Source organism: Numenius arquata, chromosome 2 (assembly GCF_964106895.1).
Source record: "Numenius arquata chromosome 2, bNumArq3.hap1.1, whole genome shotgun sequence".
In the NCBI taxonomy this organism is placed as follows: domain Eukaryota; kingdom Metazoa; phylum Chordata; class Aves; order Charadriiformes; family Scolopacidae; genus Numenius; species Numenius arquata.
This window is the reverse complement of record NC_133577.1, coordinates 116704232-116716533: the sequence shown is the minus strand read 5'-3', so window position 1 is coordinate 116716533 and position 12302 is coordinate 116704232. Positions and strand designations below refer to the sequence as shown.

At 36.6% G+C, this 12302-nt stretch overlaps 1 protein-coding gene across 1 annotated transcript in view; it reads right to left on the bottom strand.

Annotated features, from left to right (window-relative positions):
- The window catches only part of COG5 (component of oligomeric golgi complex 5), a 194602-nt gene that overhangs the window by 169452 nt on the left and 12848 nt on the right, over nucleotides 1–12302 (bottom strand). The window lies entirely within an intron of this gene.

The following is a 12302-nucleotide window of genomic DNA, read 5'->3' as shown; positions in this document are numbered from 1 at the left end:
AAGAAAGAGGAGAAGAGAGAAAGTTATAAATGTCAATTCCTACCAGAGCTTCAACAATGCATATACAGATCTCCCTGAAATGTAAAATTGCCATTTCCTTGTAGAACCCCCACACAGCAGAACAGAAAACTGCTCTTTTAGATGTATCATTCAAGCTGTAAATGGTGCCAAACCCTACAGAACTGAATTTTCCATACTAGTTGTTAGTCATTGACTTATTTGTTTATAATATGTATTCCGAGTCCTAGCTCTTAACTGTTTACTTGAACTTTTATACCTATTGAAATACAGTGAGAATACACCACCACACAATTTAGAGATGACATTTCTCTGCTTTGCCAATACCCGTGTTCACTTATTATTTTAAATTATGTAATCCAACTTGCCTTTCGCTTCATGAACATACACAGACACCTGTGATTAGATACCTTTTCCTTTGTTTATATAATATGTAAGATGCTACAAATTCTTTTCAAACTCTCACCAGCTATTCTTACTCTCTACAACGTGTTGATAATTTACAAGATGCAAAAAGATAATATTTCAGAGATTCACAGCTAAACTCTGTCTCTCCTCTCAGCCAGAAGTTATTCTTTTAAGCTCTTCTTATCTTTGGTGTGCACAATTTTATTTTATTTTTTAACTAATACAGACCTTTAAAGTCAGCGCACAAAAAATTAGTAGATTCAAAGGCAGACAGAGCTTGCAGAAAACTTCGGGTCTTGATAATTTTTGTATGTCACCTGGAAACAGAAACCCATAGCTTTCATTTCTACTTTTAATTATATAGTGCTATTTAAAAAGCATGACTATCCGGTTACAGAATACTTTGTCTCAAAACCCAAAGATCCCCTAAGATCTGTACTAGTTGCACAATTGTAACTGTTTCAAAGTAATTAAAAATAATAAAAAAAAACCCCTCTGAAGTTGCATTTATCCTGTATTTGGCTAAACACAAGGATTCACAATTACAAGATCATCTGTGTTACTGGTTCTTCCAAATCCTTTCATATCTCTGCTCTCATGACACATTCTAGCTAACAAACACAAAAATACTTACTGTTCAAACCCTTAAAATGAAGGGGTAAAGCAAAAGCAAGGTCCAAACACCCTTACCAGCTGGGATACCATCCTTCTGGTGGGGAACAAGTATTGCTTAACAGCAAAATAGAAACAGGTTTTGTATAATTCCTCTCTGTTCTATAGGGATACTTTGAGAAGACAGCAGAAAGGAAATTTTGTAATTAGAGAAACAGAATACAAATATAGTTTTCAGAGTTTAGAGTCACACATTTAAATTCACTAATTGCAAAACAAACAAACAAAAACTGGAAAAAAAACATCTTATGAGACCTGGCCTTTACATTTAAAATTATTAATGAGAAAAGATAGGATAGCGTAATTACCAAGACCTTCTTCCACAACTTCCCTCTTCCATCACTCCTTCTGGTCTTCATTTTTAATCAGTTCCTCTTTCAAAATTCCCAGGCCCCTCTGTTTCAGCCTTACCCAGGTGGGACTACAAACCCCAGATAATATCCTCTGGCTCTCAAAGCCCCAGACCATCTGATACTTTACCAAACAGATGGAAAACACTGTAGTTTCAGTATTTTAAATAAATAAGAAGTACTTGTTTAATCTCGAACACAAAACTGAAAGTGTTACCAGGGAAAATACTATTCGTGCCTCATGCACTTGACAGTACAAGAGAGGTTTAAATGCATATTAACTTACCAGCTGCATGACTGGAGCAGCTACTCTGCTGTCCTGACAATAATTCCTCTCCTAGCAGAACACACTTTTTGGTAGTCCGTCATATAATTCCCCTCCCCTTCCTTAGTTCTTGTCCACTATCATTTCTTTCCCACTGGCGTCCTCTGAACTGTTAGAAGCAAATAAATCAAGATTTTTCGGGCCCCAGATTTTATTCTGTACCAGCTGAAGCCTAGCTCTGTGTAATACTGGCCTACAACAAAAACTTCTATACATTATATCATGACAATAATAATCATAATTGATATTGATAATGAAATAGTAGCAATCAGATTCAGAGTAACAGATGACAAGGAGGTTGAAAGAGAAATCTTTCCAGAAATGTAAGGAACAAAAGGTGTGGACACCTGTAACGGGGAGCAAGAAAGAGCAAAAGACAGAAAATAGTCTTTGATGGGCCTGGAATCAGGATAAAAACTGTTAGAAATACTCCATGTGCTACAGCAAAGGCAATTTGAACACACTGTAATTAACTTCTAGCACAGCCTTGCTAATGGGATATCAATAACATGTCTCTCAGGAGCAGGTTAACACCTCAAGATAGAAAGCAGAATACTCAATCCATTTAAAAATATCTGATACACAACCCTCCAACAAGGTCTATATACCCGACACTAAAATTTACAAATTATTAATAATACAGCAAAATCAAATTCTTCGAGTAGCTATAGCTAAAAGACTAATCTCATCAAAACCAGAAATCAGCTTAATACTAACATGAAAAAATGGTTTCATAATTCATTCAATATGGCAAATTTGAAACATGTTTGTGGTCATTTAAAGGAAACTAGACATCAAAAAATCCCGGCGTTAGAATTATACCTAGAATAATTTTTTAAAACTGTTATGCATCAAGAAAATTAAATTTCAAGATATCAGAATAGTTGCAACTTCGGGAAACAGTGACACAGCAATGAAACTACAATGAAGCTACCTTAAGAGAAACCAAACTTTTAAAAACCTGAGGAAATATAAATTTGAGCCCTACTAATTTAAAGGTTAAGTTGAAAAACAAAATTCCAACAGGTTTTTTTTTTCTTGTATGAATTAAAACTTAGTCTTTTCTCTCACATGCCTGAAATTATTTAGTGTCTTCTATGAAAAAAGGTTAGAAAAAGAACGTGTGCCAGAGATTAAGTAAAACATACCAACTATTTACATAAAACACTTCGTCTAACACAGGGTTTCCAAGCTAGGAATCCTAATCACAGCAAAATGCAATATGATGGTAAAATCTGTATGTTCTGTGTGCCTTGTTCAAAGAGGATACCGAGGTCTTACACTTTTAGCCTCTTACTAATTCTATTCTATTTTCTAATAGAAATATTCCTAATATTTCTATCTAATTCTATAGAAAATTCTATTAAGTTTTGCAAGTCATTGTTACATGCACATTAATTCAGTATCTCAAAGTTAATAGATCAAATTAATGAATTTGTTACATACTATCAAGATTTTTCTTTATTTCAAAAGCCAACAAGAAATAAATTAATATCCACAGAAGCTCCTTAACTCTGCATAAAAGGTAAAGATAGCCTATAAAAGATATAGCCATAAAGACAGCCATAAAATAAAATAGTCTAGAACAAGATTGTTGTATGCATAATTGAAATAGAGAAAAAAAAAGTCAGTGGGTGGTATAGCAACTACAGAAGAAAACAAAGACCGGCTTCTACACTCATTACACAAAATATTTGGTTGTACTGCATAATTCATGAAATAACACAACTCAGCAGAAACTTGACTAGCTCTTTCTTTCACGTTAATTTACAATAAATGAGGTAGTGACTTTGGCAGACATGAAGCCAGGAACAACACTAAGAAAATATCAAGATCTTCTTAGTAACCAAGAGGATTTTTTTTTTTGTTAGCACTAACTATCCATGGCTTTCATGGCACTCCTTTCCTTGAAAACATGGATCAATTAATAAAACCAGAATCTTTCTAAACTTAGTAAATCTAAGCATTACAAATACGCTTTTTTTCTTTATCAATGTATAAAATAACTTCAATTACCTCTGTTGTATGAATGTAAGCTGAATGGTTCTATCAAAATTATCACATTAAAAATAAAGAGTAATTATTTTATGGCAATATATCTGACTTACAGAATGACCAATATTATTCATGAGAAACATAGTATCTGGTACATATCTATTTATTATATATTATACAATTATTTTGTGATTAAATGCACTACAGTTAATCACAATGTAACTAGAACAACAGGCCATCATTTACAGTTTTTACCAGAGATGCTGAAGAAAAGCAGTTCAGACAGTGTATTCTATATGTATTTCACATGTGACACTGGCTTCATGTTTGTGAAGAACTTCCCATTATTTTTAAATACTTTGTAAGTCTGCTTTTGGAAAAAATGAGCTTTTATATAAAAATGAGTTCTCAGTTTCCAAACAGTTCGAGACCCTTCATTTTAAAGCTATAAATATTAAAGCTTTTAAATTATTAGTATGTCTGCTTAATCTTCCCACCAGAGAGGGTTTTTTTGGCCTGGAATACTACAAATAAAACTTTGCACAACAACTTTTTTGCAAAATCTTCCATCTTATGGTAACAGAGCCTCAGGAAAAACAAAACAAAATAAAAAAACAACTGAAAGGAAAGATATGAAATTAAAGAACATGGAGATTACTCTCAACTACAGAAAGGCATAGAATATTTCAGCCCAAACAATTTCAGCGGAGGTCTGGCGATGTTATTGCTAACACCACCTGGGACAGAAGAAAAATGTTTTCGCAAGATATTTGCACTTACTACGGATGCAGATGTACCACCTGAAACAGTGGCTTTCAAAAATAATTCAGATGGTTCTGAGCCAGTAATACAATTCACTCATTCTCAGCAGGACTAACTACCCCGGCAAAGCATCATGCTACCATGGGCGTGTAATTCCTATTGATCAAATCAGTTCAGTTACCCCTAGAGAACAATGCATTGTGCCACACAGACATATGCTATATTATTTTAGAGGACACTAGGTCTTGCACAAGGCAGTAAATTGTACTGCATCTAAATCCCTAAGGAAAAGTACCATGAAAGCAACTTTTCCCTCCAGATTGATGTGTGTTGATTCTTATGAGAAACTGTGCACAGCAATATTAATATCAACAAATCTGTCTGCTCTGTGTACTAGCAGAGAAGGAACTCAGTGACCTGACAGTAACCAAGTCCTTCCTCACTTTAATTGCAGTTTGATTCAACACAAGATCTGGCTTGGCAATCGTACACTAAATTTTTGCTTAGAACAGAAAGCAACGACCTAAGTTCATTGCTGAATATGATATGGGAAGAAGGCAGCAGTGAAAGATAGCTACCATAGTATCTAAGGTAGGTGTTCAGACAGCTTATCACTGCAAATTTAGTAATACTTGTGCACACATACATAACATAGATTTAATGTTACTTCAAAAACCGCAGCAGTCAAAATGTAATAGTTTTTATACAGCAGTATTTAACCTGAAGGACAGTATTACAGTCAGCCAATATGCAATCACTTCAGAATAAATCTCTCTGTTTTAGTCAGATTACTTACACTGTTATAATACCCAATTAATAAGGCACACTGTGGTAACAACAGGTACAGATAATTCCAACTTGCAATAGATATGGATGATATAATCACTATAAAACAAACAAGTATGAACATTACTACTAAAATGAGTTATTTAAGTTTTCAACAAATTAGAACTGTTGCTTCCTGAATACCAACCAGTAGTGTTTATTATTTTGATAAACACAAAACAATATTCATCATCATTCCCAAATATTAACTGTGGCCAGCAGGGCGAGGGAGGTGATTCTGTCCCTCTACTCTGGTGAGATCCCACCTGGAATACTGTGTCCAGGTCTGGAGCCCTCAGCACAGGAAGGACGTGGACCTGCTGGAGTGGGTCCAGAGGAGGGACACAAAGATAATCAGAGGGATGGAGTACCTCACCTATGAGGACAGGCTGAGAGAGTTGGGATTGTTCAGCCTGGAGAAGAGAAGCCTCTGAGACACCTTATTGCAGCCTTTCAAATACTTAACGGGGACTTATAAGAAAGATGGGGACAGACTTTTTAGCCGGGCCTGTTGCCATAGGACAATGGGCAAGGGTTTTAAACTAAAAGAGGGTAGATTTGGACTAGATCTAAGGAAGACATTTTCTACTATAATGGTAGTGAAACCCTGGAACAGGTTGCCCAGGGAGGTGGTAGATGCCCCATCCCTGGAAACATTCAAGGTCAGGTTCGACAGGGCTCTGAGCAGTTGAAGATGTCCCTGCTCATGGACTAGATGACCTTTAATGGTCCCTTCCAACCCAAACTATTCTATGATTAAAAACTTACAGGAGTAAATTAACAACTTTGTTAAAAACAGCTGGGTCACTGAGAAATGGATAGCCTGCCTTCTTTCCTGGCAAAGGAAAATCAATACACAACTTTACATTCACATAGTCAGTACCACCTTCCTTCTGCTCACTGCATTCTCCTAGAGAGCACTGACAACAGTTTTCAGGGTCAATTTTTGCAGCACACCAGTAACATGATGAACTGTGTGAAGTTAACTTGAATGTCAGTCACATCGTGAGTAACCAGAAGAGAAGTAATTGTGTCAGAGGGGTGAGTTGAAGGTCTTTGAGGAGATTTATCTACTATTTCATCTGAAGGAGTGATAAGAAGAAGCTGAACTAAAGTGATGGCATGAATTTTCCAGTCACACTGTCCTAATATTCCCAGAGGTATCTGGGCATAGCACCCAACAAACCAACTCATGGGAAGCAAACTTTACATCAAGCAGCCTGATTAATTGAGAAAAAAAAAAAGAGAAAAAAATAAACAAACCAAAAACCAAAACCAAATCTTCTTATAATACATTTTCTATTAACAGAGTTGGGGGGAGGAGAGCATCTCTGAGAGAAACAAAGGACTGGTAGCAGGTCAGCTTACTCAGTCCTTATGCTTAAAGGCAAACCCACGTCTATCTAAACTACTCCTGATACATGCTTTGTCTAAACTATTTTTAAAAAAGCTTCAAATACTGACTATACAGCTCCCTTGAAATTACCATTACTGGCAGAAACTTTTCCTAACATTTTAGATAAAAATTTTCTTTGCTTCATTTTGGGCCCATTACTTACTGTTTTGATCACAGTGGAGCCATTTACTCCCCCTCTCATTTGAAAAACTTTTATTTATCTGAAGAATGTTACTCTGCCTCTCAGACCCCTCTTTTCCAAACCAAAGAGCCACACACTTTCAGTTCCTCCACCCACCGCCCATCCTCAAGACCTTCAGCCATCATTACTGCTGTACTTAGGACTTTCTCCAATTAACCTACATCTTCCCTGTATGAGGTGCCTCAAAAGGGACTTGATATTCCAGTTGAAGCATGAACAAAAGATTTGTTTCAAGTACCTTGCACACAACACCCTTCCTTATAAAGATCAGTACAAATTTCAATGCCAACAAAGTCACGCTGTCACAAAACAAATGAACAAGTGGCTTGCACTCAATTCCTGAGGAACTATCAAGCCTCTCTGCAGAACTGTTATCCATACAGTCATTTCTCCTACTCCTGCTGTTAATAACAACTATTTATTGCTAGGACTTTGCACTTGTCCGGAAGAGAAATGAAATCAGTTCAGCTAAGACCTATCTCCAATTTGCTAAGAATATTCTTCATTCTAATCCTGTTTCCCAGCATACTTTCTATTCTTCTCTGCTTGATGACTACTTGTAAATTTAATAAGGATACGCCATATTACATCAGTCAAACCACTAATGCAAACATGAGCCAACTGCAGAACAGATTTCAACAAAACCCCATCTGATATATTGCTGGGCAACAGTGAACAAATGATGATGACTTGGGGTACAGCTTTCTCAAAGCTTCTGCATTCATTGCACAACATTTTCATCTGGATTATATCGCTGATCCTGCTAGTCCCACAAGGTGTCCAGAGCCCTATTTAAATCAAACCACAAGACAGTCATTGATCTCTCTATTTCTAAGACTTGTTATGCTACCAACAAAGAAAATGTGGTTGGTTAAATGTGGTGGGATTCGTTCTTGATAAATCTATGTGGCCTACTATTTAATAGCACTTTAATATTCTATACTCCTACAAATCGCTTATTTGTTCTAGAGTTTCTTTGCTTAAGGAAGTCAAGTTAGTTTGAGTTGTCTAAATAAAATAGGAGCCAGTAAGTTTTATTTTCAATAAAGCAAGCTCTCCCGTCTTCTGGACTCTCATCTGTCTCCGCAGGAGTTGCCAAAGATAACCACTAAGAACAATGAGATTACTCTGAAAGCCAGTTGAGATACATTAGGATGAATGAAACAAATATATTGTTTATATTTGTTTTTATAAATATTTATGTACATAAAATTACATACATAGGCACACAAAGGAACACTTTCCTTTCTATGCAATCGGTCCATGTTTTAACAGCAACAAAGAAGAAAATAAATAGACTTCTTAGGTTTAAAATATTTGGAAAGATTTTTCTCTATTTAATGTCATAAGCAATTTGAATGATGGGGAAAACACAGACCCTGTGACATTACTACAACACATAACTACAAGAACTAAGTGTAAAAAACTACAGTGAATTTTCATAAAGAAATTTAATTCTCTCCCTTTATCAAGCATTATTTTAGATTACTATATGACACAAACTGGATGACAAGAGACGTAGTTCTATAGATAACTTCACAATCTTTACAATGGTATTCCCTTTCAGTGGAAACTCCAGGGTACTATACGTAGTAGGAGTACTAGAAAAGCACACTGAAACAGAGAAACCTCAATAATGGACGAGACAGAATCCCACCAATGCAATCCCTGTTAAGGCTGGCAGACAAGAGGTCATTTTCCTCCTCCCATTTCCTCTAATTTTTATTCTAACAGACATATCAGCTATATCTAGGCTTTTTCTTGTTTAAATGATATCTTGACACATCTTGTTTACCTCAGAAAGGCACTAAGTCCATTTTTTTTCTAGCCTCCACCAGAGAATTTTTCAGGCCCAAGATAACTGTCACTTTGTGCAGATGTCACTAGCTCTGGAGTGCACTTTAGAAGACAGGGCTACCACCACCTACATTAGGCCAGCTACAAAGAGGCCTTCTAGGCATAGCCGAAAAACTTCTTTCAAACTGTGTTTCACCAGTATCACGCATATCCTCACTAATTTCAGTTTTCTCCATCCAAACTACACTTCTTTAAAAGTATCATCAAAATTGAGCTTTATTTCTTTGAATTTCCCTTAAGTCTTTTATTGTCATGTTAAGCCTAAAGCTTTGCTCTCTCTTTATAAAGAGCACAATGCATAGGGTTTTCTCCATTTTAGCTAGACTTCCATAACTGACAATATTTGTCCTTTTCTCCAGAATTATTTAGCTTTAAAGTAAGGTCATAGTCCTATCTTCCCCCATCCTCTCTTCTCGTAAGTTACATCGAAGGTACTATGGTCCTGGAGCAACTTCTATATTAAAGACACTCAAAACTGTATTTCAATAGACTCCTTCCCCTTCATTTCATGGCTGCACAGCTCAGCCACAGACTAAATCTGAGTTTACAGAAGAGCAAAATTATGGCTGCTGCGAAAGCCTGCCTACAAGTATTATATGCTCACAAGGTCATTCAAGCAAATAAATTCATTCGCAGTGAAATAAATTATAATACAACCATATATAGGGCCTAGGAGTTTATTATAATTAAAAGAAGCCTAGGCATTTATATGAATAATGATGACACCAGTTATAGGCATTTAACAAGCAAAAGATATAAATTCTTTGCTGTCCAGAGCTAGCTCTGTAACTGACAGATGGAATTAACAACCTGTTCAGAGTCAAGCTAGCCATTTGCTGCATAACTAAGAATTTTTTCATCTTCATCTGATCAGTTACTGGCTACTGTTACTGACAGTAATTTCGGCATACTCACATAGAAGACAGATTTTTTTAAAACCTGCAGAATTTATTTTGTGAAAGGGAACTGTATATAGTGTACCTTTTTACTGTTGCATTCTATTGTTCTATTGTTTAAATTTGATTAGGAATGTTTCTTTTTCCCTTTAAAAAATATTTCACCAAGAAGCATAGTCAGAGCATGTAATTCACTGCATTAGGCACTGCATGATATCTGAATATGCCACTTGCTTTACCTATCCATACGCTGAATTGGGTTGTATAATATGAAGAATCACTAGAGAAGCAGCTAATAGCTTATTCAATGGACTATCACAGCTCTGTTTCTACTTTACTAGAGAACCCAAAGAAGTGTGTTGGGAAGTGGAAGAGTTACAGAAGAAAGTTTGGGGTTTATATATATATATGCATATACATATTAAATCACATTTAATCTCTAAAAATTATGTAGGGAATGCAGTTTTTATTCTTACAACGCCAAACTGGGAAGTTAATTTCAAACAATGTGAAAGTCCATCACAGAGGAATTTTAGATCTACTTTAGTTTTAAGTAGAGATCATGGTGAAAATGTTATCAAACGCTTTCAGAGTAAAGATCCTAACAACATCCACCGAAGCTGGAGATCTGCAGACTACACTAGCAACTTAAAGTGTCCAGTAAAGAAACCCTTCTCAGTAAAAGCTACTGTTTCTTGTAGTTCCTCTGATTGATCCACATTTCTATCTAATTCCAAGATTTTATATTTTTGTTATCTCTCTTCCCATCACTGCAAAATAAACTTCAAGACACATCTAAGTAAAAGCTGTAAGTGAACTAACATAGATTTGCTGAGGAAATACATGTTGAATACATATACCTAAATGGGCACATACACATGTGTCCCCCAAACATACACACAGAATGTAACAGTACATAAAAATAAAAGGCCAGTTATCCCAAGATTCCACACAGAATAACCTATAAGCAATATAAGGTATATTATAGCATAGAAAGTGCAAAGCTTCATGGTAATACCATAGTGCTTCTGATTTCAACAAAGCAGAAGTTATACTGCACCACATGTACAACAGAAAGGTTACAACAATGGGAAGAATTCTTCCCTGAATGACAGCCAAAAGGGGTATTCAGAAATACCTGGTTAAAAACACAAATTACTACTCATCTTGGCCATGATCCCCAATTCAAAAGCAAGCATGACACAGGGCTCCCAGGTTTCCACATCCACTCATGTCTACCACCTATTTACTACCATCAGATGTTGTAGCACTTCCCAAGCCGTTGCCAAGCTTTCATATCTGACCACCAAATAACCAGTGCCCAGTACCTCTTCCCATGCTTCCCACCCTCCTGAAGCCACAGAGCACTGCATCACATTTCCCATCTTTCTGAAGCACAGCATTGCCAAAACCTCACTCTGAGCCGCCACAGCCTCACTGCTCTCCTGCCCCACATCACCACCACCTCCACCCTACAGATCTCCCCCACATCCCAATGCTTTCCAAGGCCAGAAGCCCAGCCATACCCCAAAATCCAGCCTCCCTGCAACACACCACCTCCCCACTGACTCCCACTGCAGAACCCTGAGCCGTGTTGACTCCAGCCACTGCGCACTTTCCTCATCTCTGAACAGAGCTACCTCGTACCCAGCAAGCTACCGCCTCACCACACAGGACAGACACCTCCAGCCCACCACACCGGCCACTCCTCAGTGGAGTGTTCCCATCCACTCAGGTGCTGGGCGTCATGGCCAGCTGGGAGGCAATAAAAATTGAGACCAGCCAAGGTGGGCACCAGACGATAACAAAGACCAGATAGCCAAAAGATGAGGAAGGGACGCAGATGGAGAAGTAAGGGAGAAGAAAGGAAGAGATATCAGGGTAAAGAGAAGGAGAGAGAAATTACAGTAGACAAGGGATTTTACCTGGCCATAAAATATCCAGAATTAAGGATTAATTAAGGATTACATTAAGGACCACAAGCCTTGGCTGCTCTCTGTGGACTGTAGAATGAAACTCAAAAGGGCTTCCTAGGGAGACAAGTTGCCCGTCATCTATACCAATAATAATTATTCAGACTTTTCTAAGCTTCAGGAAAAGACCAAGTACTTGAAAACAAAAAACTCAAAAGACTGTGACACTTTAACAGAAGGAAGTGGAAGCACTTCTTGCAAATGGTAAAAGAAAAAAAAAAAAGAGAGGAAGGAGAGTAATAAAAGACATTTTCTTTAGAAGAAAGAAATCCTAAAAATTACAAAAGAGAAACATCTCGGATTTCGCCATTAAAGTGTACTAATTATTAAAATAGGATCTACCATTCAGATTAATCCCACAAGACTTGTAATTGAGGTAGTTATAAGACAGTATTATTTTATATATCCTGAAGATGTGAAGAGACATCAAAATTGAAAGAAAATTAAAAATGAGAAAAAATAGAAAATTAGAAAAAAATGTTTAGCTGAGAAAGGTACAATTGATGCTTAAGTGCTTCAGTCAAACTGATACACTAATTAAACATATAAACTTCCCATTTGCAACACAGCATCTGCTAATTATAAGACTAAGTCATTGTCTAATAATTTTTTGATTACACACT